The sequence below is a fragment of the Papio anubis genome, chromosome 18 (assembly GCF_008728515.1).
Source record: "Papio anubis isolate 15944 chromosome 18, Panubis1.0, whole genome shotgun sequence".
Classification (NCBI taxonomy): domain Eukaryota; kingdom Metazoa; phylum Chordata; class Mammalia; order Primates; family Cercopithecidae; genus Papio; species Papio anubis.
Window position 1 is genome coordinate 64,272,550 of NC_044993.1, and position 21,299 is coordinate 64,293,848.

The following is a 21,299-nucleotide window of genomic DNA, read 5'->3' on the forward strand; positions in this document are numbered from 1 at the left end:
GCACACAGCTACGTGCCTTTGTTTTGTGAGTAGGTTTCCAGCCGGTGGAGATTGTTGCTGTTTTGTCTCCTCAGGGCTCCGACTACCTGCAGCACGTTGTATCCCTGAGGTCCAACAGTAGATGCAGTGTAAACAAGGAGAGCCCAATGGCAAAGAACTGGAACTTCTGTGGCTTTCATTCTGACATCCTGTCTGCAAGGAAAAACCTGGAGTTTGTATACGTGTGTACAGTTTAGAACAGCGTGGCAGCGGGACCTGGGAGGCGTGCCATTTTTGTCTGGTGAGTGCAGATTTTAGTTCACACACTCCAGAGACTGGAGTGCAATGGCACCATCTCAGCCCACTGCAACCTCTGCTTCCCGGGTTCAAGCGAGTCTCCTACCTCAGCCTTCCAAGTAGCTAGGATTACAGGAACGTGCCTCCACGCCTGGCTAATTTGTTTTATTTTTTGTAGAGATGGAGTCTCACCATGTTGGCCAGGCTGGTCTCCACATCCTGGGTTCCAGCAATCCTCCAGCCTCCATCTCCCAAAATGCTGGGATTACAGAGGTGAGCCACTAACCCGGGCCACAGTGTGTACTAAAGGAGAAGAAACGGCCATGTGCTAATCTGAAGGGCATGTGTATATTATTAGCGCCCAACAGGAAGCGCAGCACCCATTTAGAGCTTAGACCAGGGAAAGATTGTTTGGGGGTAGAGTATTGCATGGCTCATATTGACATTAAAAAACAGACCAGCTCGTGCTTGGCTTCATTCTTGTTTTTTAAGTTCTTTTTTCTTTTTAGAGTCTGCTGTGCCACCTAGGCTGGAGTGCAGTGGCGTGATCATAGCTCATGGCAGCCTCTAACTCCTGGGCTCAAGTGATCCTCCCACCTCAGCCTCCCGGGTAGCTGGGACCACAGGCACATGCCACCATGCCTAGCTTTTTTTTTTTTTTTTTTGACAGATGGGGTCTTGCCGTGTTGCCCAGGCTGATCTCAAACTCCTGGGCTGAATCAGTCCTCCTGCCTCAGCCTGCCAGAGTGCTGTGATTACAGGCATGAGCTACCATTTCCGGTCTTTACCCTCTTTATAGACAGTGTGACTCCTCCTTGCCTGCACCAGGCGGTCTATCCCACTACCCCGCTAGGTTTGCGGAGGACTAGCACTGATGCACACCATGCAGAATGGGCAGTTGCTACAGAATTCATGTCTATATTATGATTAACATGGCCCCATGCTGCCTATTTAGAACTTTGTGCATTTCTAATCTTGTGTGTGGTCTTCATTCAAGCATAAATTAGCGTGTCCCCTCTAAAAAGACCCTTCTCCAAGAGGACAAGAATGTGGAATTTTCGACAGTTGAGCCCGCTGCTGTTTTTCGATGTCATTTGCTGAGAAGAAAGAGTAGCCCACACGGCTCTGTGGCTTCTGCTTGGGGGATATCGGCAGAAGCGCCCGTCAGATCCCCTTTTTATTAAAATCCTCAAAGTAAATTCCACCGACGAAGCGTCCACACGTTACAGAGAGTATTGGAATAGCCAGGCATTTAAAGATGGGCGGGGGGTGGCGCTGGAAGTAGAGGTTTGGAGTTTTAGCTCTGCCCTGGATAATACCGGATGAAATCCTAGCGGAGTCCTTCCTGGCTGGCCCCGCCTCCGTCTGCTCACCCCTCCCAGGGAGCCCCACTGCGCCCTTGCTGTGAGCTAGAATCAGATCTGTGCTGGGTTTCCTTCTATCCTCAGCACACCCGGGGACTGGATGCTTGCACCCCATTTCGGGGTGAGGAGCTCACAAAGGTTAAATGAGCAATATCTGCGTCTCCAGTGCAAATCTTTCCACTCCTAAGTCCTTCTAGGGCACCCCATGCTTGAATTGTGCGTGTGCACATGTGTGTGTGTGTATTTGTGTACGTATGTGTATTTGTGTGTATATATTTATGTGTGTGTATGTGTGTTTTTTGTATGTGTATTTGTGTGTATGTGTGTGTATGTGTGTACGTGTGTATATGTGTGTATATGTGTATTTGTGTGTATGTATATGTGTATGTGTGTCTGTGTATTTGTGTGTATGTGTATTTGTGTATTTGTATGTATATGGTGTATGTGCGTGTATGTGTGTATGTGTGTATTTGTGTGTATGTATTTGTGTGTATGTATATGTGTATGTGTGTTTATATGTATTTGTGTATATGTGTATTTGTGTGTGTATTTGTATGTATATGTGTGTATGTGTGTTTGTGTATTTGTATTTGTGTGTATGTGTATGTATATGTGTATTTGTGTGTCTATGTGTATTTGTGTGTATTTGTACGTATATGTGTGTATGTGTGTATGTGTATTTGTGTGTATTTGTGTTTGTGTATTTGTATTTGTGTGTGTGTATTTGTGTGTGTGTATTTGTATGTATGTGTGTATGTGTGTATATGTATTTTTGTGTGTACATGTATGTGTGTGTGTATATGTATGTGTGTGTTTATATGTGTGTGTGTGTATTTGTGTGTGTGCATGTGTATTTGGGTGTGTATGAGTGAGTGTTCCTAGTATCTCTCACTTGACCCCCTGATGGCCAGTTTCCCAGGTTTGTTTTCTACCCCTTGGTTGTTGGTTGTTGGCTTTGTTTGGTGTCTTTGGGGTCCTCCTCTCACTGCACTCCACTCCTGGGCCCTGTCTGAGCTTTCTGAGTCCGCCATAAGAAATGATCACAGCCTGGGTGCCTGCATCAGTAGGACCACAGGGCTAGTTCCTTCTGGTGGCCCTGACTCTGTTCTAGACTCTGGGGCCCCCAGCAACCCTGGGCGCTCCTCCACATGTGGCTGCATCATTCCAGTCTCTGCCTCCATTGTCACGTGGTGGTCTTGTGTGTCCCTGTCCACATTTCTCTCTTCTTTTTTTTTTTTTTTTTTGAGACAGAGTCTCGCTCTGTCGCCCAGGCTGGAGTGCAGTGGCCGGATCTCAGCTCACTGCAAGCTCCGCCTCCCGGGTTTACGCCATTCTCCTGGCTCAGCCTCCCGAGTAGCTGGGACTACAGGCGCCCGCCACCTCGCCCGGCTAGTTTTTTGTATTTTTTTTTACTAGAGACGGGGTTTCACCGGGTTAGCCAGGATGGTCTCGATCTCCTGACCTCGTGATCCGCCCGTCTCGGCCTCCCAAAGTGCTGGGATTACAGGCTTGAGCCACCGCGCCCGGCCCACATTTCTCTCTTCTTAGAATTCATTGCAGTGACGGCTCACCCTAATCCTGTATGACCTTATTAAATGTAACTAAAGACATCTGCAAAGACTCTTTCTGAATAAGGGCCTATTCTGAGGTTCTAGGTGGACATGAATTTTGGTACATGCGCACACCCATCCCTACTCTCATCCCAAGACCTCTTGGTAACCCTCTGCAGGCAAAGGGCCGGATGAGACACCCTCTAGAGCACGAGGGCAGGGTAGCCAGGGGGCCGTCTAAACCCAATGGTGCGCAGAACCAGAGGGCGGGGACGTGGCGGTCCATCCGGAGAGGGGATAAAAAGGAAGCGGCGGACGGGTGCGGGTGAAGGGCCCAGGGCTAGGATGGAAACCCGGCGAGGGAGCTGGAGACAATTTTTTCTGTGGCTTCTGCTTGTGATGCAGGAGGAGGGGGTGCGATGAGCTCAGAGACAGCTGGGCAGGATGCGATGCCGGGAACATTCTCCAAGAGTGGGTAGCTCTCCGCTCAGATCTGCATTTGGGGTCGTGGGAGAAGTGCCGCGTTAGATACTGCGGTGGTTTTCAACAGCACACCCAGACGCCTTACATCGGAACCGCCGAGGGTGGGGCTCAGGCCCCGGGACTTCAACATCTCTGCAGGTGGTTGTATTGTGCAGGAAAGGCTGAGGACCGCTGAGCTACTGCCCGATTCCCCGCAGGACAGGCGCATTCCCCTGGAGAGGGTGACCGGGGTAGGCTCTGCAGACACGCAACCTTGAATAGCCCTTTCTCAAGACAAATATTCACCTCCACACAGCTCAGGGCAGGGGCTTGGGGGTGCAGGAGTGATAACTCATAGAGTACATGGCGGCATGGTTGGGGGGGGGTCGCTGCTGAAATACTGTCCTTGAGACCTGTACCTGACAGCCCTGTTTCTCTCCAATTACCCCAGTGACTGCAGCAATAAATCCTGTTCACAGGGTCTGGGTGCCTGACAGACTGGAGGGATCCGTCACAGCTACGCTGTCCTGCCCCAGCTGTTAGCAGCCTCCCCTCTCAGTGAGCTCCACACCTGTTTCTCCCGCTGGCACGTCCCCACTTCCTTCAGATGAACCCCGTGGGAGAGGTGACATTGCTTGCCCTAACAAACTCTATTATGAAATGCATTGCGTACGCCCGGCAGATTCTCATGTTGAAGTCCTGACCCGCTGCACCTCAGCGGGGGATTGTATTTGAGACAGGGTTTTTAGAGAGATGATTCCATTAACCACTCTAATTGGGTGGGCCCTAATCCAATAGGATTGGTGTCCTTAGAAGAAGAGGTGATTGGCCGGGTGCGATGGCTCACGCCTGTAATCCCAGCACTTTTGGGAGGCTGAGGTGGGTGGATCACCTGAGGTCAGGAGTTCAAGATCAGCCTGGCCAACATGGTGAAACCCGGTCTCTACTAAAAATATAAAAATTAGCCGGGTGTGGTGGCGGGTGCCTGTAATCCCAGTTGCTCAGGAGTCTGAGGCAGGAGAATTGCTTGAACCTGGGAGGCAGAGGTTGCAGTGAGCCCAGATCGTGCCACAACTGTACTCCAGCCTGGGTGACAGAGCGAGACTCTGTCTCAAAGAAAAAAAAAAAAAGAAAAGAAGAGGAAGAAGAGGTGATTAAGATCCACAGGGGGAAGACGTGTGAAGACACAGGGAGAAGGTGGCCATCTACAAGCCGAGGAGAGAGGCCTCAGAAGAAACCAATCCTGCTGACACGTTGAGCTTGGTCTTGTAGCCTTCAGGATTGCCAGAAAATAAATGTCTGTTGTTTAAGCCACCCAATCTGTGGACTTTTGTCGTGACATCATAAGCCAGGCAATAGACAGGCCGGGTGCGGTGGCTCATGCCTATAATCCCAGTGCTTTAGGAAGTCAAGGTGGGAGGATGGCTTGAGGCCAGGAGTTTGAGGCTGCAGTGAGCTATGATCATGCCACTGCACTCCAGTCTGGGTGACAACAGCGAGACCCTGTCTCAAACAAAAGAAAACGAAACAACGGCAAAAACACACAAAATAACAAACCAATAGATGGTCCTACTCTGCCCCTGGGATTCTTGGGGCCAGTTAGGAATGACTTAGCATCCTTTCAAGTGATCATTTACAAACTTTATTTCTTAAGCCATGGAGCCCCCCCCTTTTTTTTTTTTTTTTTTTTTAGACTTGCTCTGCCACCCAGGCTGGAGTGGAATGGTGCAATCTCAGCTTACTGTAACCTACGCCTCCTGGGTTCAAGATAATCTCCTGCCTCAGCCTCCTGAGTAGCTGGGATTACAGGCACCTGCCATCATGGCTGGCTAATCTTTGTATTTTTTAGAGATGGGGTTTCACCATGTTGGCCTGGCTGCTCTTGAACTCCTGACCTCAGGTGATCTGCCTGCCTCAGCCTCCCAAAGTGCTGGGATTACAGGCATGAGCCACCGCGCCCGGCCCCACGCAGCCTTCTTTCCCAATGAAACCTTATCTGACAGGTCCATGAATGCAACAGATAAAAGCAGGCTTGTTCCGATGGATTGAAGCGGTGGGAGGGGCTGCGTGGCTTCACAAGTTGACATCCTTATTCTGTTCTCCCCTCACCTCCTTCAGTCCCTGTGTGTTCCACAGAGGACAGTTTAAACCCACTGTAGCAGAGTTTTATACCAATTTTGCAGAAGAACCGTCAGTCTGGGGCTGGCAGGAGTAATCCCCGCAGGAACGTGTGAAGCCTGTCACCTCACTTCATTGAGCACACCCTTCCTTCCCTTGTGGTATCATGATTATGTTTCAGGCTTTTGTTGTTACAGAGAGAATCAGTCTGAGGGATTGATTCCCAATCAATGTTAGAAGAAACAGTCTAGGATACAACACGGGATCTGCAGTCAGATACCGGAGTTCAAGTCCGTCCTCCCTCATTTACCAGCTGAGCGCGTTGGGCAAGTCAACTGACCTCCATTAGCCGTAGGTGAACCATCTGTAAAATGGAAACACACTAAGATTTTGAGCAGGGAGGCGGCTTCGGGTAATCGAATAAACATGAGTTTTGGAGTTAGACAGACTTGAGTTTGACCTCAACCCTGCTGCTTCTTGGCTCTGTGGCCTTGACCTTCTATCTTCTCACCTGTAACTTGTGGGTAATAAGGGCACCTAGGGGATTAGCAAGGTTGTGTGTGCAAAGCACTTTGCATAGAAATTGTCTTATAGTTGCTCAGCTAAAGCCGGTTCTTTATTATTTTTTCTTTCTTTCTTTTTTTCTTTGTTTGAGACAGAGTTTTGCTCTTTCACCCAGGTTGGAGTGAAGTGGCGCAAGCTCGGCTCACTGCAACCTCTGCCCCCTGGGTTCAAGTGATTCTCCTGCCTCAGCCTCCCGAGTAGCTGGGATTATAGGTGGCTGCCACCACGCACAGCTACTTTTTGTGTATTTTTAGTAGAGACGGGGTTTTGCCATGTTGGCCAGGCTGGTTTCGGACTTCTGACCTCAGGTGATCCACCCCCCTCAGCCTCCCAAAATGCTAGGAGTACAGGCTTGAGCCACCATGCCCAGTCTCTCTCTCTTTCTCTCTTTCTCTCTTCCTCTCTTCCTCTCTTTCTCTCTTTCTTTTTTCTTTCTTTCTTTCTTGTCTTGCTCTCTCACCCAGGCTGGAGTACAGTGGTGCTATCACAGCTCACTGCAGCCTTGACCTCTCAGGCTCAAGTGGTCCTCCTATCTCAGCTTCTGGAGTATCTGGGACCACAGGTGTATGCCACCATACCTGGCTAATTTTTGTATTGGTGGTAGAGATTGATTTCACCATGTTGCCCCAGCTGGTCTCAAACTCCTGAGCTCAAGTGATCTTCCAGCCTCAGCCTCCCAAAGTACAGGGGGCCAGCCTCTTTTCCTTTTTTGTAAGAGACAGGGTCTTGCTCTTTTGCCCAGGCTGGAGTGGTGCAATCATAGCTCACTGTAGCCTCTAATTCCTGGGCTCAATCAATCCTCCTGCCTCAGCCTCTCAAGTAGCAGAGACTCTAGGTGCACGACATCATGCCTGGCTAATAAAAAAAAAAAATTCCTTTTTTTGTAGAGACAGGGTGTCGCTTTGTTGTCCAGGCTGATCTTAAACTGCTGGGCTCAAGCAATTCTCCTGCCTCAGCCTCCTGAGTAGCTGGGACCACAGGCATGCACCACCACACACAGCCCAGTTGTCTATTTTTTTTTTCTTGTGATGGGGTTTCACTCTTGTTGCCCAGGCTGAAGTGCAATGGTGCGATCTCGTCTTACAGCAATCTCCGCCTCCTGGGTTCAAGCAATTCTCCTGCCTCAGCCTCCCGGGTGCCTGGGATTACAGGCATGCACCACCATGCCTGGCTAATTTTGTATTTTTAGTAGAGATGGGATTTCTCCATGTTGGTCAGGCTAGTCTTGAACTCCTGACCTCAGGTGATCCACCTGCCTCAGCCTCCCCAAGTGTTGGAATTACAAGTGTGAGCCACCATGCCCAGCCTCCAGTTGTCTCTGAAGTCTCCTTTCTCTTTTAGTAGACCAGGGATCAGCATACTTCTGAAAAGGGAGAGTGAATATCTTTCATTTTGTGCGCCTTCCAGTCTTTGTCAGAATGACTCAACTCTGCTGTTGTATCTAGAAAGCAGCTGTAGATGATATGTCTGTGATGAATGTGGCTGTATTCCAATAACACTTTATATGTGGGTCAGGTACGGTGGCTCACACCTGTAATCCCAACACTTTGGGAGGCCTAGGTGGGAGGATCCTTTGAGGCCAGGAGTTTGAGACCAGCCTGGGCAACAGAATGAGATCCTGTCTCTATAAAAAAGTAGAAACAAAAACACACTTTATATATGGACATTGAGAGTTGGATTTTGTATAATTTTCACATGTTACAGAATATTATTCCTTTTTTGGTGGGGAGACAAGGTCTCACTCTGTGGCCCAGGCTGGAGTACCGGTGGCACCATCACAGCTCACTGCAGCCTCCACCTCCCATGCTGAAGCGATCCTCCCTCCTTGGCCTCCATAGTAGGGTCTACAGTTGAGTGCCATCATGCCTGGCTATTTTTTTCATTTTTTGTGGAGGTGGGGTCTTGCTATGTTGCCCAGGCTGGTCTTGGACTCCTGGACTCACTCACAGCCGGACTCCTTGCTGTACCCAGGGAACATTTGGTGAATGACCGGGATACTGAAGGTCTCTCTCAGAGATGCAATTGTGGGAATTAGTGGAGAATATGAATGTGAATGGGCAGGCATAGTGCAGATACTGAAGGTAGTTTTGGAAAGGCTGGCTCATCTTCTAGGGGAACTTGCATCTAACAAGAGGAGGCGGGGAGACTAGGAGTCAGAGAGACCAGAGACCTTGAAGTTCCTGCATTCCCAACTGCGTTCGCTTCTCAGCCATTCGCAACTCAGTCAGCAGGGGGCAGCAGGGGATCGCCGTCCTCGGGGAGTCTCAGGACCCGGGCAGCCTCGCCGGCTGCTGCCCAGACAGGAGACAAGAGATGCTGGGAGATGGGCCAGATGACCTCCGAGTGTCTTTTCTGCTGCTTAAATCCCTGTTCGTTTTTGCAGAGGAAGGTAGGGGGATGAGCCGCCTGGAGTCAGCCGGGGGCTCATATTCTCAGAAAGGGGGTGGCTTCCTTTCTGTCTCAGGAGATGGAAGAAAATGAAAATTCAGCCAGTGCTGCAGGTAGCTGCCACCCTAGCGTTTCAGTGTGTTCTATTTATCCCTCTTTTTGGTCAGTACATATGTGTTTATAGAGGGATTCATGGGGGCAGGGGCAAGCCAGGGCATTCATTAATTCCAGGCAGGCTCATTAAGCACATTGACAAATACCAGGCAGAAAGAAAACAGTCACGTGGGCCAGGCGCGGTGGCTCACACCTGTAATCCTAGCACTTAGGGAGGCCGAGGCGGGTGGATCATCTGAGATCAGCAGTTTGAGACCAGCCTGGCCAACATGGCAGAACCCCATTTGTACTAAAAATGCAGAGATTAGCCGAGCATGGTGGTGCACGCCTCTAATCCCTGCTACTTGGGAGGCTGAGGCCGGAGAATCGCTTGAACCCGGGAAGCAGAGGTTGCAGTGAGCCGAGATCATGCCACTGCTGTCCAGGGCACTGAGGACCAACAGAGTGAGACCCTCTTAGCCTCTAAAACCTCAAAGGAAGCCGAGAGGCGAGGCTGCCTGACTGCCCCTACGGCTGCCTATGTGGTCGTGGATGGTGATGAATGTGGGCAGCTCCATGATGCTTAGTGTCCCTCTCTGGGGACCAGGATAATCTTTCCTCCCTTGCAGATTTATTTATTAATAAATTGTTTAACGATGGAACAAGGAAAGTATTTCAGTGTCCGATGCATGGAAGCATCTAGAACAATGCCTGGGACCTAGTGAGTGTTTAGCACATGAAAGTTCCCCTTCCCTGCTCTCTGCTGTGGAACTGTGGGGTTTCTAGAGCAGAGACCACATCATATTTTTCTCTGCATCCCCAAGAAGCAATCAATTCCTTGTTTATACCACAGCCCTGGGGGAGAGCTGGGAAGTGAGTGTCTGAGATGAATAATTGCTGGATTTTTTTCTTTTTCTTTTTGACACAGAGTCTTACTCTGTCACCCAGGCTGGAGTGCAGTGGCACCGTCCCTGCTCACTGCAACCTCTGTTTCCTGGGTTCAAGCGATTCTCCTGCCTCAGCCTCCCGAGTAGTTGGTACGACAGGCACGTGCCAGCACACCTGGCTAATTTCTGTATTTTTAGTAGAGTTGGTGTTTCACCATGTTGGTCAGGCTGGTCTTGAACTCCTGACCTCAGGTGACCCGCCTTCCTTGGCCTCCTAAAGTGCTGGTATTACAGGCATGAGCCAACACACCCGGCCTTAACTGCTGGATTTCTTTTCTTTTCTTTTTTTTTAGACGAAGTTTCGCTCTTGTTGCCCAAGTTGGAGTGCAATGGCACAATCTCGGCTCACTGCAACCTCTGCCTCCCGGGTTCAAGCAATTCTCCTGCTTCAGCCTCCCAAGTAGCTGGGATTACAGGCATGTGCCACCACACCTGGCTAATTTTTTTGTGTTTAGTAGAGACGGGGTTTTACCACACTGGTCAGGCTGGCTTTGCACTCCTGACCTCAGGTGATCCACCTGCCTCGGCCTCTCAAAGTGCTGGGATTACAGGCGTGAGCCACTGCACCCGGCCCTGGATTTCTTACCTTACAGTCCTGCTGGACTGGGGTGACCTTTCTTTGCCTTGTCCTAACTCAGGTGAGTCCTGATGTCTATTTAAATTAAACATGCCTGGCTGGGTGTGGTGGCTCACGTCTGTAATCCCAGCAATTTGGGAGGCCGAGGTGGGGAGATCCCCTGAGGTCAGGAGTTCAAGACCAGCCTGGTCAACATGGTGAAACCCTGTCTCTACTAAAAATACAAAAATTAGCCAGGTGTGGTGGCAGGCACCTATAGTCCTGGTTACTTGGGAGGCTGAGGCAGGAGAATCGCTTGAGCCTGAGAGGCGGAGGTTGCAGTGAGCCAAGATCAGGCCATTGCACTCCAGCCTGGGTGACAGAGCGAGACTCTGTCTCAACAAAAAAAAAAAAAAAAAAAAAAAAAAGCCCAAAGTCCTCTTGACTTTTAGGAATCTATCCTATCTATCCTGATAGAAACACAATCACCTGCATGTGAAGATATGTGTGCAAAGACATTACTGTGTTGTTTTCCTTGGAAAAAGTTGGAAAGACGACTTTATCAATAGGTAAATAATAGAATAAATTATGGCACATGCAGTGTTATGCAAACCACGCCCCATGAAAAGGAATTCGGCAGACGTATGTGCAGAGATCTGGAGAGAGATGGACTGCTCAGTGTTAAGTGAAAAAGTAAATTGCTGAATCATGTCTGTATCATGATTCCTTTTTTGTCAGAGGTGGCAAGAGGTTCCATATTATGTGTATGGTATGCTTATTTGTGTGTGTTTTTGTGGGCATAAGGAAAAACATGGAAGACTATACTCCAGGCTGTTGGAATTGGTTACCTTGTGGGATTAGGCAGAGGGGAGATTGACTCATTTATTCATGGTGGGGTGTGGTGGCCCATGCCTTTTATCCCAACACTTTGGGAGGCTGACTCGGGAGCATCACTTGAGCCCAGGAGTTTGAGACCAGCCTGGACAACATAGTGAGACTACAAAAATTATAAAAAATTAGCTGGACGTGGTACACACCTGTGGTTACAGCTACTCGGGAGGCTGGGGTGGGAGGATCCCTTGAGCCTAGGAGGTCGAGGCTGCAGTCAGCCATGATGGCACCACTGCACTGCATTTCAGCCTGGGCTACAAGAGCAAGACTTCGTTTCAAAAAACAAAAGATGGGGTGCAGTGGCTCATGCCTGTAATCCCAGCACTTTGGGAGGCTCAGGCCAAGGATCACTTGAGGTCAGGAGTTTGAAACCAGCCTAGCTGGCATGGTGAAACCCCGTCTCTACTGAAAATACAAAAATTAGTCGGACTTGGTGGCAGGAGCCTGTAATCCCAGCTACTCGGGTGGCTGAGGCTCAAGAATTGCTTGAACCCAAGGGTGGCGGTTGCAGTGAGTGGAGATTGTGCCACTGCACTCCAGCCTGGGTGACAGAGTGAGACTGGGTCTCAAGAAAAAAAAAAAAAGAAAGAAAGAAATTCATTTACTCATTCATATTTTGATCTCAGTAATATACTTTGATGTCCACTGTGTGCCAGGCACTGTTTTAGCCCCAGGGGAAAAAACACAATGAAAGCACACCAAGTCCCTCCCATCATGAAGCAAGAGTGTTGGTGACTGTCCTGGTTTGCCTGGGACCATTCTGGCTTCAGCAACGCTGGTCCGGTGTCCCAGGCGGCTTCTCAGTCCCAGGCCAACAGGAGCAACCTGTCATCCTATGGAGCTTGCATTTTAGCATGAGAGACACACACACAGGGGAGCGGGGCAGAGATTTTGCCGGTAAAAGTGCCATCTTGGAGCCCTGCCGATCCGCTTCCAGTGAGGATAATCCTGTCGCCCCAGGCCGAGGTTCTGCATTAGGCTCTGATTGATTGGCAGTCAGTGATGGAAGGGTGCTCTGAGCATTCCGACTGCCCCAAGGGTCACAGGCCAGCTCTCCATTTTGCTGAGTTGGCAGTGGGACCTAATTTGTTAATTAAGAGTAGATGGTGAGCTGTCCTCGTATTTTGATTAACCTAATGGCCTTCCCAGCACGACTCGGATTCTGCTGGAGACATCACGGCAACTTTTAATGAAATGATTTGAAGGGCCATTAAGAGGCACTTCCCGTTATTAGGCAGTTCATCTGCACTGATAACTTCTTGGCAGCTCAGCTGGCCGGAGCCGAGGCCCAAACGCACACTTGGCTTTTGGTTTTGAGATACAACTCTTAATCCTTTAGTCATGCTTGAGGGTGGATGGCCTTTTCAGCTTTAACCCAGTTTACGCTGCCTTGGAAGTGTAGCCAGGAGAATACACTCATATACTCGTGGGCTTAGAGGCCACAGCAGATGCCGCTGGTCTACTGCCCGAGTCCCCCTGGTCCCATCCCAGGACCTTCCATCTGCGAGTACCCGGGAGCCTGTGCTGCTCCACACTGGGCCTTCTTTGCTGGAGCTGCTAGGGAGGGAGGCGTTTTGGCTTGAACCGTGACCTCACAAAAATGTGGAAGTCCTGGCTGGGCACGGTGGCTCACGCCTGTAATCCCAGCACTTTGGGAAGCCAAGGTGGGTGGATCACTTGAGGTCAGGAGTTCAAGGTCAGCCTGGGAAACATGGTGAAACATCATCTCTACTGAAAATACAAAAATTAGCTGGGCGTGGTCGTGCGTGCCTGTAATCCCAGCTACTTGGGAGGCTGAGGCAGGAGAATCACTTGAACGCGGAAGGTGGAGGTTGCAGTGAGCTGAAATCTCACCCCTGCACTCCAGCCTGGGTGACATAGTGAGCTTCTGAATCCAAAAAAAAAAAAAAAAAAAAAAAATTGTGGCAGTCCTAACCCCTGTACTTGTGTACTTGTGAATTTGACTTTATTAAGAAATAGGGTGTTTGCAGATGATCAAGTTGAGTTAAGGTCACTAGGGTAAGTCCCCATCCAATTTGACTAATGTCTTGCTGATTGATTTTTTATTTTTTAGAGGCAGGGTCTCATTCTGTTGCCAAGGCTGGAATGCCATGGTACAATCTCAGCTCACTACAGCCTTGAACTCCTGGGCTCAAGCAGTATTCTCACCTCAGTCTCCTAAAGTAGCTGGAACTGCAGGGACGTGTCACCATGCCTGGCTTTTTTATTTGCATGTTTTTTTTGTAGAGTGGGAGTCTTGAACACCTGGTCTCAAGCGATTCTCCTGCCTCGGCCTTCCAAAGTTCTAGGATTACAGGCATAAGCCACTATGCCTGGCCCCCCACCCCAATGTCCTTATAAAAATGGAAATTCTGGCTGGGCGTGGGGGCTCACGCCTGTAATCCCAGCACTTTGGGGGGCCGAGGTGGGTGGATCACCTGAGGTCAGGAGTTCGAGACCAGCCTTGCCAACATGGTGAAACTCCGTCTCTACCAAAAATACAAAAAATTAGTCTGGCATGGTGGTGTATGCCTGTAGTCCCAGCTACTTGGGAGGCGGAGGCAGGAGAATTGCTTGAACCTGGGTGGGGGAGGTTACAGTGAGCCGAGATCGTGCCACTGCACTCCAGCCTGGGTGACAGAACGAGACTCCATCTCAAAACAAAACAAAACAAAAACAAGGGAAATTTGGGCCAGGTGCGATCTCTACTAAAAATACAAAAATTAGCTGGGTGTGGTGGTGGGTGCCTGTAATCCTAGCTACTCAGGAGGGATGAAGCAGGAGAATCGCTTGAGTCCAGGAGGCAGAGGTTGCAGTGAGCCAAGACTGTGCCATTGCACTCTAGCCTGGGCGACAACAGCAAGACTCCATCTCAAAAAATACATAAGTAAATAAAAGGGAAATTTGGACACAGAGAGAGACACACATATGCAGGGAGAACGCCGCCTTAAGATGGAGGCAGAGATGGGGGTGATGCATCTACAAGCTGATGAGCAGTGGGGGCTGGCAAGTGACCAGAGGCTGAGAGACAGGTGCAGTGCAGATTCTCAGCCTCGATCTTGGACTTGCATTCTGCAGGACTGTGACATAATGAATTGTGTATGACTGTTGTCTACACCTGCCACTCAATTTGCAGTATTTTGTTATGCCAGCTCTAGCAAACTATTATAACAGAGGGGTTAGCACTGGTCCTGCCCTCAGGGAGCATCCTCCATCAGTGGCTGATGGGAGTTGCTGGGTAACTACTCCAGCTCCCCAGCCTTCCGGGTAGGGCTCTCTGTCCTTAGAGAGTGGTCCGTTGACAATACAGGGACATCCTGTACTAACCGCCCTTCCCGTCTCATTTCCTTTCTTCTAGCTGTGTTTTTGGGATCATAAGCAACTGGCACTTGAATTTCCCTCTCACAGTCTGCTTCTGGGACAGAGGCTCTGGCTACTCTTGACCACTGGTATGCATAAGCGTATGTGTGTGTGTATGTGTGTGCATGCCTGCGTGTGAGCATGTGTGTGCGAGCATGTGTGCATATCTGTGTGTGTGCATGTGTGTGCCTCTGTATGTGCTTGATGAGGTTTGGCTCTGTGTCCTCACTCAAATCTTTTTTTTTTTTTTTTTTTGAGATGGAGTCTCTCTCCCTTACCCAGGCTGGAGTGCAGTGGCCGGATCTCAGCTCAGTGCAAGCTCCGCCTCCCGGGGTCACGCCATTCTCCTGCCTCAGCCCGCCACCTCGCCCGGCTAGTTTTTTGTATTTTTTAGTAGAGACGGGGTTTCACCGTGTTAGCCAGGATGGTCTCGATCTTCTGACCTCGTGATCCGCCCGTCTCGGCCTCCCAAAGTGCTGGGATTACAGGCTTGAGCCACCGCGCCCGGCTCAAATCTCATCTTGAACTGTAATCCCCACAGGTCGAGGAAAGGACGTGATTGGATCTTGGGAGCGGTTTCCTCCATGCTGTTCTCACGATAGTGAGTGAATTCCCTCGAGATCTGATGGTTTTATAAACGGTAGTTTCTGCTGCGCTGACACACACACTTCCTGCTGCAGCCTCCTGAAGAGGGCGCCTGCCTCCTTGACATCTTCCACCATGATTGCACGTTTCCTGAGGCCTCCTAGCCATGCTTCCTGTAAAGCCTGTGGAATGGTGAGTCCATTAAACCTCTTCCTTTATAATTACCCACTATCAGGTCGTATTCTTTATAGCAGTGTGAGAACTGACTAATACAGTGCTTGTGTGTGTCTAGGAAAGGAAACTTCAGGTCTGATCACTTTTTGCTTGAGCTGAACCCTCAGCCCCTGGGCTGGTGCAGTTGCTCTTGTCTACAGGGTCCCCGGGTTGCTCCTCTCCCAGGATTGTGTCTAAGTTCAGAGAGGTTTCTGGGGTCCAAGCCCTTTTGGGATCATGGGTGCAAGCCACCACCTTCTCAGGATGAGACGTCCTTCTTTCTTTATTTTTTGAGACGAAGTTTTGCTTTTGTTGCCCAGGCTGGAGTGCAGTGGCAGCCGAGATCTCGGCTCACTGCAACCTCTGCCTCCCAGGTTCAAGCGATTCTTCTGCCCTTAGCCTCCCAAGTAGCTTGGATTACAGACATGTGCCACCATGCCTAGCTAATTTTTGTATTTTTAGTACTGAAGGGTTTCACCATGTTGGTCAGGCTGGTCTTGAATTTCTGACCTCAGGTGATCCACCCGCCTTAGCCTCCCAAAGTGCTAGAATTAGAGGCATGAGCCACTGCGCCCAGCCGAGATGTCCTTATTTCTTTCTGGACTGTGAGTTTCGACTCATGTAAGACAATGCAGTGGTGGCGTTTTTTTGGCCCAGCCTGGACTCAGCTGCTGCCGGGTCCTCCTCAGCTGTCCTGCCCCCACACTCAGGGCCCCAAGAAACACATGAAAGCTCCCTCCCAGAAGCCGTTCCCTACTTCCTAGTCCCTTTCAGGAGCATGAGCAGGCCTGAGACACACTGTGCACCAGGCCGGATGTTTTCCTTCAGGGGACAGAGCCGGTCCTGGGATGTGGCAGCCAGACCTCAGGGATGGTGTGCACTGCCCAGACTCCTCTACAGGCCGCTCACATGTCCCTGTTTCTGTCTGTCCTGTGACACCGACAGGATTGACCACCGCCACCCAGCACACATTCCTGTGTGTGATCATGGCGGGGTCCTCCGGAGCAGGAAGAGTGACTTGGCAAGATGGGACTCAGGGCCATCTGATTTTTAAAAATTCCATCGGTAATATACACATGTACAGAATAACTCGGCATGGAAAGATTTGGAGTCAAAAGTGACAGTTGGTGGGGCCCTGTGGCTCCCACTTGTAATCCCAGCACTTCGGCGGGGTCTGAAGCAGGAGAATCCTTGAGCCCAGGTACCTCAGACCAGCCTGGGCAACGTAGTGAGACCTTGCCTCAAAAAAGAAAAAAAAAAAGGTGAAAGTTGTCTTTTTCTCTCTCTTTCTTCTTCTTCTTTTTTTTTTTGGAGACAGAGTTTCCCTCTTTTTGCCCAGGCTGGAGTCAATGGCGCGATCTCCGCTCATTGTAACCTCTGCCTCCCGGGTTCAAATGATTCTCCTGCCTCAGCCTCCCGAGTAGCTGGGATTATAGGCACGTGCCACCACCATGCCTGGCTAATTTTTGTGTTTTTAGTTGAGATAGGGTTTCACCATATTGGTTAGGCTGGTCTCAAACTCTTGATCTCAGGTGATCCACCTGCCTCGGCCTCCCAAAGTGTTGGGGTTCCAGGCGTGAGCCACTGCACCTGACCAAAAGTTGTCTTTTGATAACCTTCATTTTGTCTCTTGGTGACATTTGCTTTTTCAGACTTTTATGTAAATATGGATGTAGCTATAGACAGATAATAGATCGTAGATGGATATAGATAGATAGCTCTACTGTGAATACAGAGTAGATATAGATACAGACAAGTGTGTAGATACAGAATTCAAGACATAGACCAAGATAGACATAGATATATGTATGTAGATAGGGATACAGACATATCCATGTCGATACATATAAATAGGTAGGATGGCATAGTTTTAAACATAAATGTCACTGTGCTTTCTGTGTGGCTTGGTTACTTTGTGTTATCACTGCACACTTGTCTTTAAGGTCTTCTGAAACAAGCACATATCCACCTCGTTCCTTCTAACCAATCCCCTGCTAATTGGCAATCGCGTCGTTCCCATTTCTTTCTTTCTTCTTTTTGAGACAGAGTCTTGCTCTGTCGCTCAGGCTGGAGTGCAGTGGTGCGATCTTGGCTCACTGCACACTCCGCCTCCCGGGTTCAAGTGATTCTTCTGTCTCAGCCGCCTGAGTGGCTGGGATTACAAGCGCCTGCCACCACACCCGACTCATTTTTGTATTTTTTAGTAGAGATGGGGTTTCACCATGTTGGCCAGGCTGGTCTTAAACTCCTGACCTCAGGTGATCCACCTGCCTCAGCCTCTCAAAGTGCTGGGATTACAGGCGTGAACCACTGTGCCCAGCCAAGTCGTTCCCATTTCTTTTCCATAAAACCCTGCAGGAAACATCGTTTAGGTCATCATGTATTGGTGCAAGTATTTCTGCAGGACAGATTCCTAGAAGTAGAATTTCTGAGTTAAAAAGGTAAGCATATTTCACATTTTGGGAGGTGCTATCAAAAATTGCCCTCCAAAAAGGTTGAACCAATTTGTGCTCCCAGAGTAATTTAATTTGAATATTAAAAAGCCTGGTGACCTCATACTGCACTCTAAGCTCGTGAAGCAGAACAGATGAGTTACATCTAAATAGGTTATTATGGAGCAAGCAGGTCTGAACCGGCTCCTGCTTGGCCATGCTTGGTTGTTTATTTTCAGTGCACACACTTGAAGGGGAAACAAACAGCTTTACTTTAATATGCTTCAGAATTCAAAATTTTTCTGGTAGATACAAGATGTTTCCTTCTTCCATGGCAGTTTTGGAATTAGTGAGGCCTTCCTTTACCAATTATAGCTGATTATAATGGAAGATTGCCCACAGCGCTTATGTAATTATAATTCAGAGACAAGAAATTGGGCTTTTGATTGCATTTAATCTGCAGGAGCCCTCCCCACTCCCCCCATGACCTACTGTTTAAACTTATGCCTGGAGTTGTGAAAATGCAACAGAATCACAAACTTTAAGGTTGAACAACCCCGGAGTGGTTCTCTCTCAATTCTTTCTAATTTTTCTAAAAATACAAAAATCAGCCAGGCGTGGTGGCGGGCTCCTATAATCCCAGTTACTAGGGAGGCTGAGGCAGGAGAATCGCTTGAACCCGGGAGGCAGAGGTTGCAGTGAGATGAGATTGCACCACTGCACAGCCTGGGTGACAGAGTGAGACTCTGTCTCAAAAAAAAAAAAAATTAAAAAAAAAAAAAAGACTAAAGTAATTTAAAAATTTTTCTTTATTTTTGTTTTCTTCTTTGTTTTTGTTTTTTGTTTATTTCTTTTACTTTTTCTTAGTTATTTTTATTTCCTAAGGTCATTAAATGTTGTAATTTTTTTGAAATCTCTGAAATTATGAAAATGAATTAAAGATTATTGAGTGACAAAAAAATCAAAAATAAAAAGAAAAAAGATGGAAAACTAGTGGGCAAGTATGTTATTAAAGAAGAAAATGGTCAAATGGCAGTTGTTTGGTGCTGTGGAGTCTATGGGATTATTGATCCGCCCGGTGCCCAGTGGCTCAAGCCTGTAATCCCAGCACTTTGGGAGGCCAGTGGTGGATCCGAGGTCCAGAGTCTGAACCATCCTGGCTAACATGGGTGAGAGAGAGCAAGTCTCTACTAAAAATACAAAAAAGCCAGCTAGGTGGTGAGGTGGGCTCCTGTAGTCCAAGCTGCTCGGAGAACTGAAAGTAGGGGAGGAGAATAGGCCAGAAGCCTGGGGCCCGGAGCACAGTGAGAGCTGAGATCCGGCCTGCACTCCAGCCACCAAAGCTGACAAAGGCCCGAGAGACTCCGTCTCAAAAAAGATTATTTGTGCTTATTTTTTATTCTTATTATTTATTTATTTATTTTTTTTTGTGGAGGTAGTCTTGCTATGTTACTTAGGTGAATCTGACTCCTGGTCTCAAGAGGTCTTCCTGCCTCAGGCTCCCAAAATATTGGGATTACAGGAATGAGCTGCCACACCCAGCCTAAAATCATTTATTGATTGATGGTGTGAGATACCTTTGTGTTAGTCAGCATTCTCTAGAGAAACAGAGACAGGATGTACATGCAGAGAGAAAGAGATTTATTTTTATTTTATTTCATTTTTTTGAGACGGAGTCTTGCTCTGTCGCCCAGGCTGGAGTGCAGTGGTATGATCCCGTCTCACTGCAACCTCTGCCTCCAGATTCAAGCGATTCTCTTGCCTCAGCCTCCCGAGTAGCTGGGATTACAGGCTCGTGCCACCACGCCTGGCTAATTTTTGTATTTTTAGTAGAGACAGGGTTTCACTATGTTGGCCAGGCTGGTCTTGAACTCCTGACCTCAAGTGATCCGCCTGTCTTGGCCTCCCAAGGTGGGATTACAGGGGTAAGCCACTGTGCCTGGCCCATATATCATTTCTTTCCCTTGACAGGAAGGACCAATGACTAGACAGGCCAGTGTCTTGCTCTGGGCTCCTCAACAAGTGTGTGGTCTGAGGGTTACTTGTATCTGCTTCCCTAGTCCCTGGTTCAGGGCTTCTATGACCCACCAGCTGCCTCCCTTCCCAACAGGTCCTGCCCCCCACTGGAATGATCTGAGATCCTTTTTTGAGAACCTCTGAGAGCTGCCAACCAGAAAGGGTCTATGAAGACAATCTCTTGCAGACTTCATCCATCCACGTGCACAAGGAAGTGATAATGAGATTTCTGGTCAGTGGCTTGGAGAGAAAAATGACACAATGAGGATGGATGGGGGAAGGCAGAGAGGTGGGTTGGTCGTCATATAATATTTGAATCTATCCTCTTCCCGAGAATGTGTCTTTTCTATTCAGGGGAATAGAGTGTTACTTTTTTATGGCCAGGAAAACATTAATAAAAAATGAACCGTCAGTGAAATTAATTTACGAGGTTTATGCATTCACAGCAACTAACAAGCCTGCACCTGCTCATCTGACACCCTCAAGCGACTCCCCTGTGCCCCCCTTCCCACCCTCTTAAAATTCCTCTCCTTCTCGGAAGGTACCTGGTTGTCGCATTGTGCAGTTAAATAAATGTACGGTGGGATAGAGACATGGCTTGTTAATTAAAAACGCTGCTCTGCCACTTCAAAGTTATGAAGAGACAAGCCAGGTTGAGCAGAAAGAGTCTGTTGGGGAGACGCTAGTTGGATTTTTATGTGCCGTGTAAAGGGCCCCGGTAGCGGTCAGGAAGGATGAGACAGACATTCGTAGAAAGCACTGGCGTCCCACCTTCCCACACAGGGTCATCTTCTCTCCCACCCTCCCCCTCTCTACCTTGGAACCAGCACCTTTCTTGAATGGTAAGAGTCACTTACAGAGTTGCTGGAGGAGGCGGGCCTCCTCTGGCCATCATCGCTGCTGTTGCTGTTTTCAGCATTTTTCTCTCCAAGCCACTGACCCTAAATCTCATTATTTCCTTGCGCACGTTGATGGATGAAGTCTCTGAGCAATTTTCTCAGTGGACCCTTTCTGGTTGGTAGTCCTCAGGTTGGAAGCTCACTTGTTGGAATTTCTTGGTTAAAACTTCGCGAGAGTCACCTGCAGTGGCTCACTCCTGTAATCCCAGCACTTTGGGAGGCTGAAGTGGGCGGATCACCTGAGGTCAGGGGTTCCAGACCAGCCTGGGCAACATGGTGAAACCCCATCTCTACTAAAAATACAAAAATTAGCCAGGTTCATTACTTGAACCCAGGAAGCGGAGGCTGCAGTGAGCTGAGATCACACCACTGAATTCCATCCTGAGCCACACAGTGAGGCTCTGTCTCAAAAAAAAAAAAAAAGAGAGAGAAATGTAAATAATATGTCCTAGACAAAAAGGCTGGCCACGTCTCTCTTTCCTTTTTTTAAATTGAGACAGAATCTAGCTCTGTCACTCAGGCTGGAGTGTAGTGGTATGATCTCAGCTCACTGCAACCTCCACCTCCCGGGTACAAGCGATTTTC

At 48.8% G+C, this 21,299-nt stretch overlaps 1 long non-coding RNA gene across 1 annotated transcript; it reads left to right on the forward strand.

Annotated features, from left to right (window-relative positions):
- The first annotated feature begins 14,063 nt into the window (after window positions 1-14,063).
- LOC103880302 lies at window positions 14,064-20,523 on the forward strand. Its single transcript, XR_002519136.2, has 3 exons — window positions 14,064-14,658; window positions 15,111-15,346; window positions 19,910-20,523. It is a non-coding gene; the product is annotated as an uncharacterized LOC103880302 (long non-coding RNA).
- The last annotated feature ends 776 nt before the right edge of the window (window positions 20,524-21,299 follow it).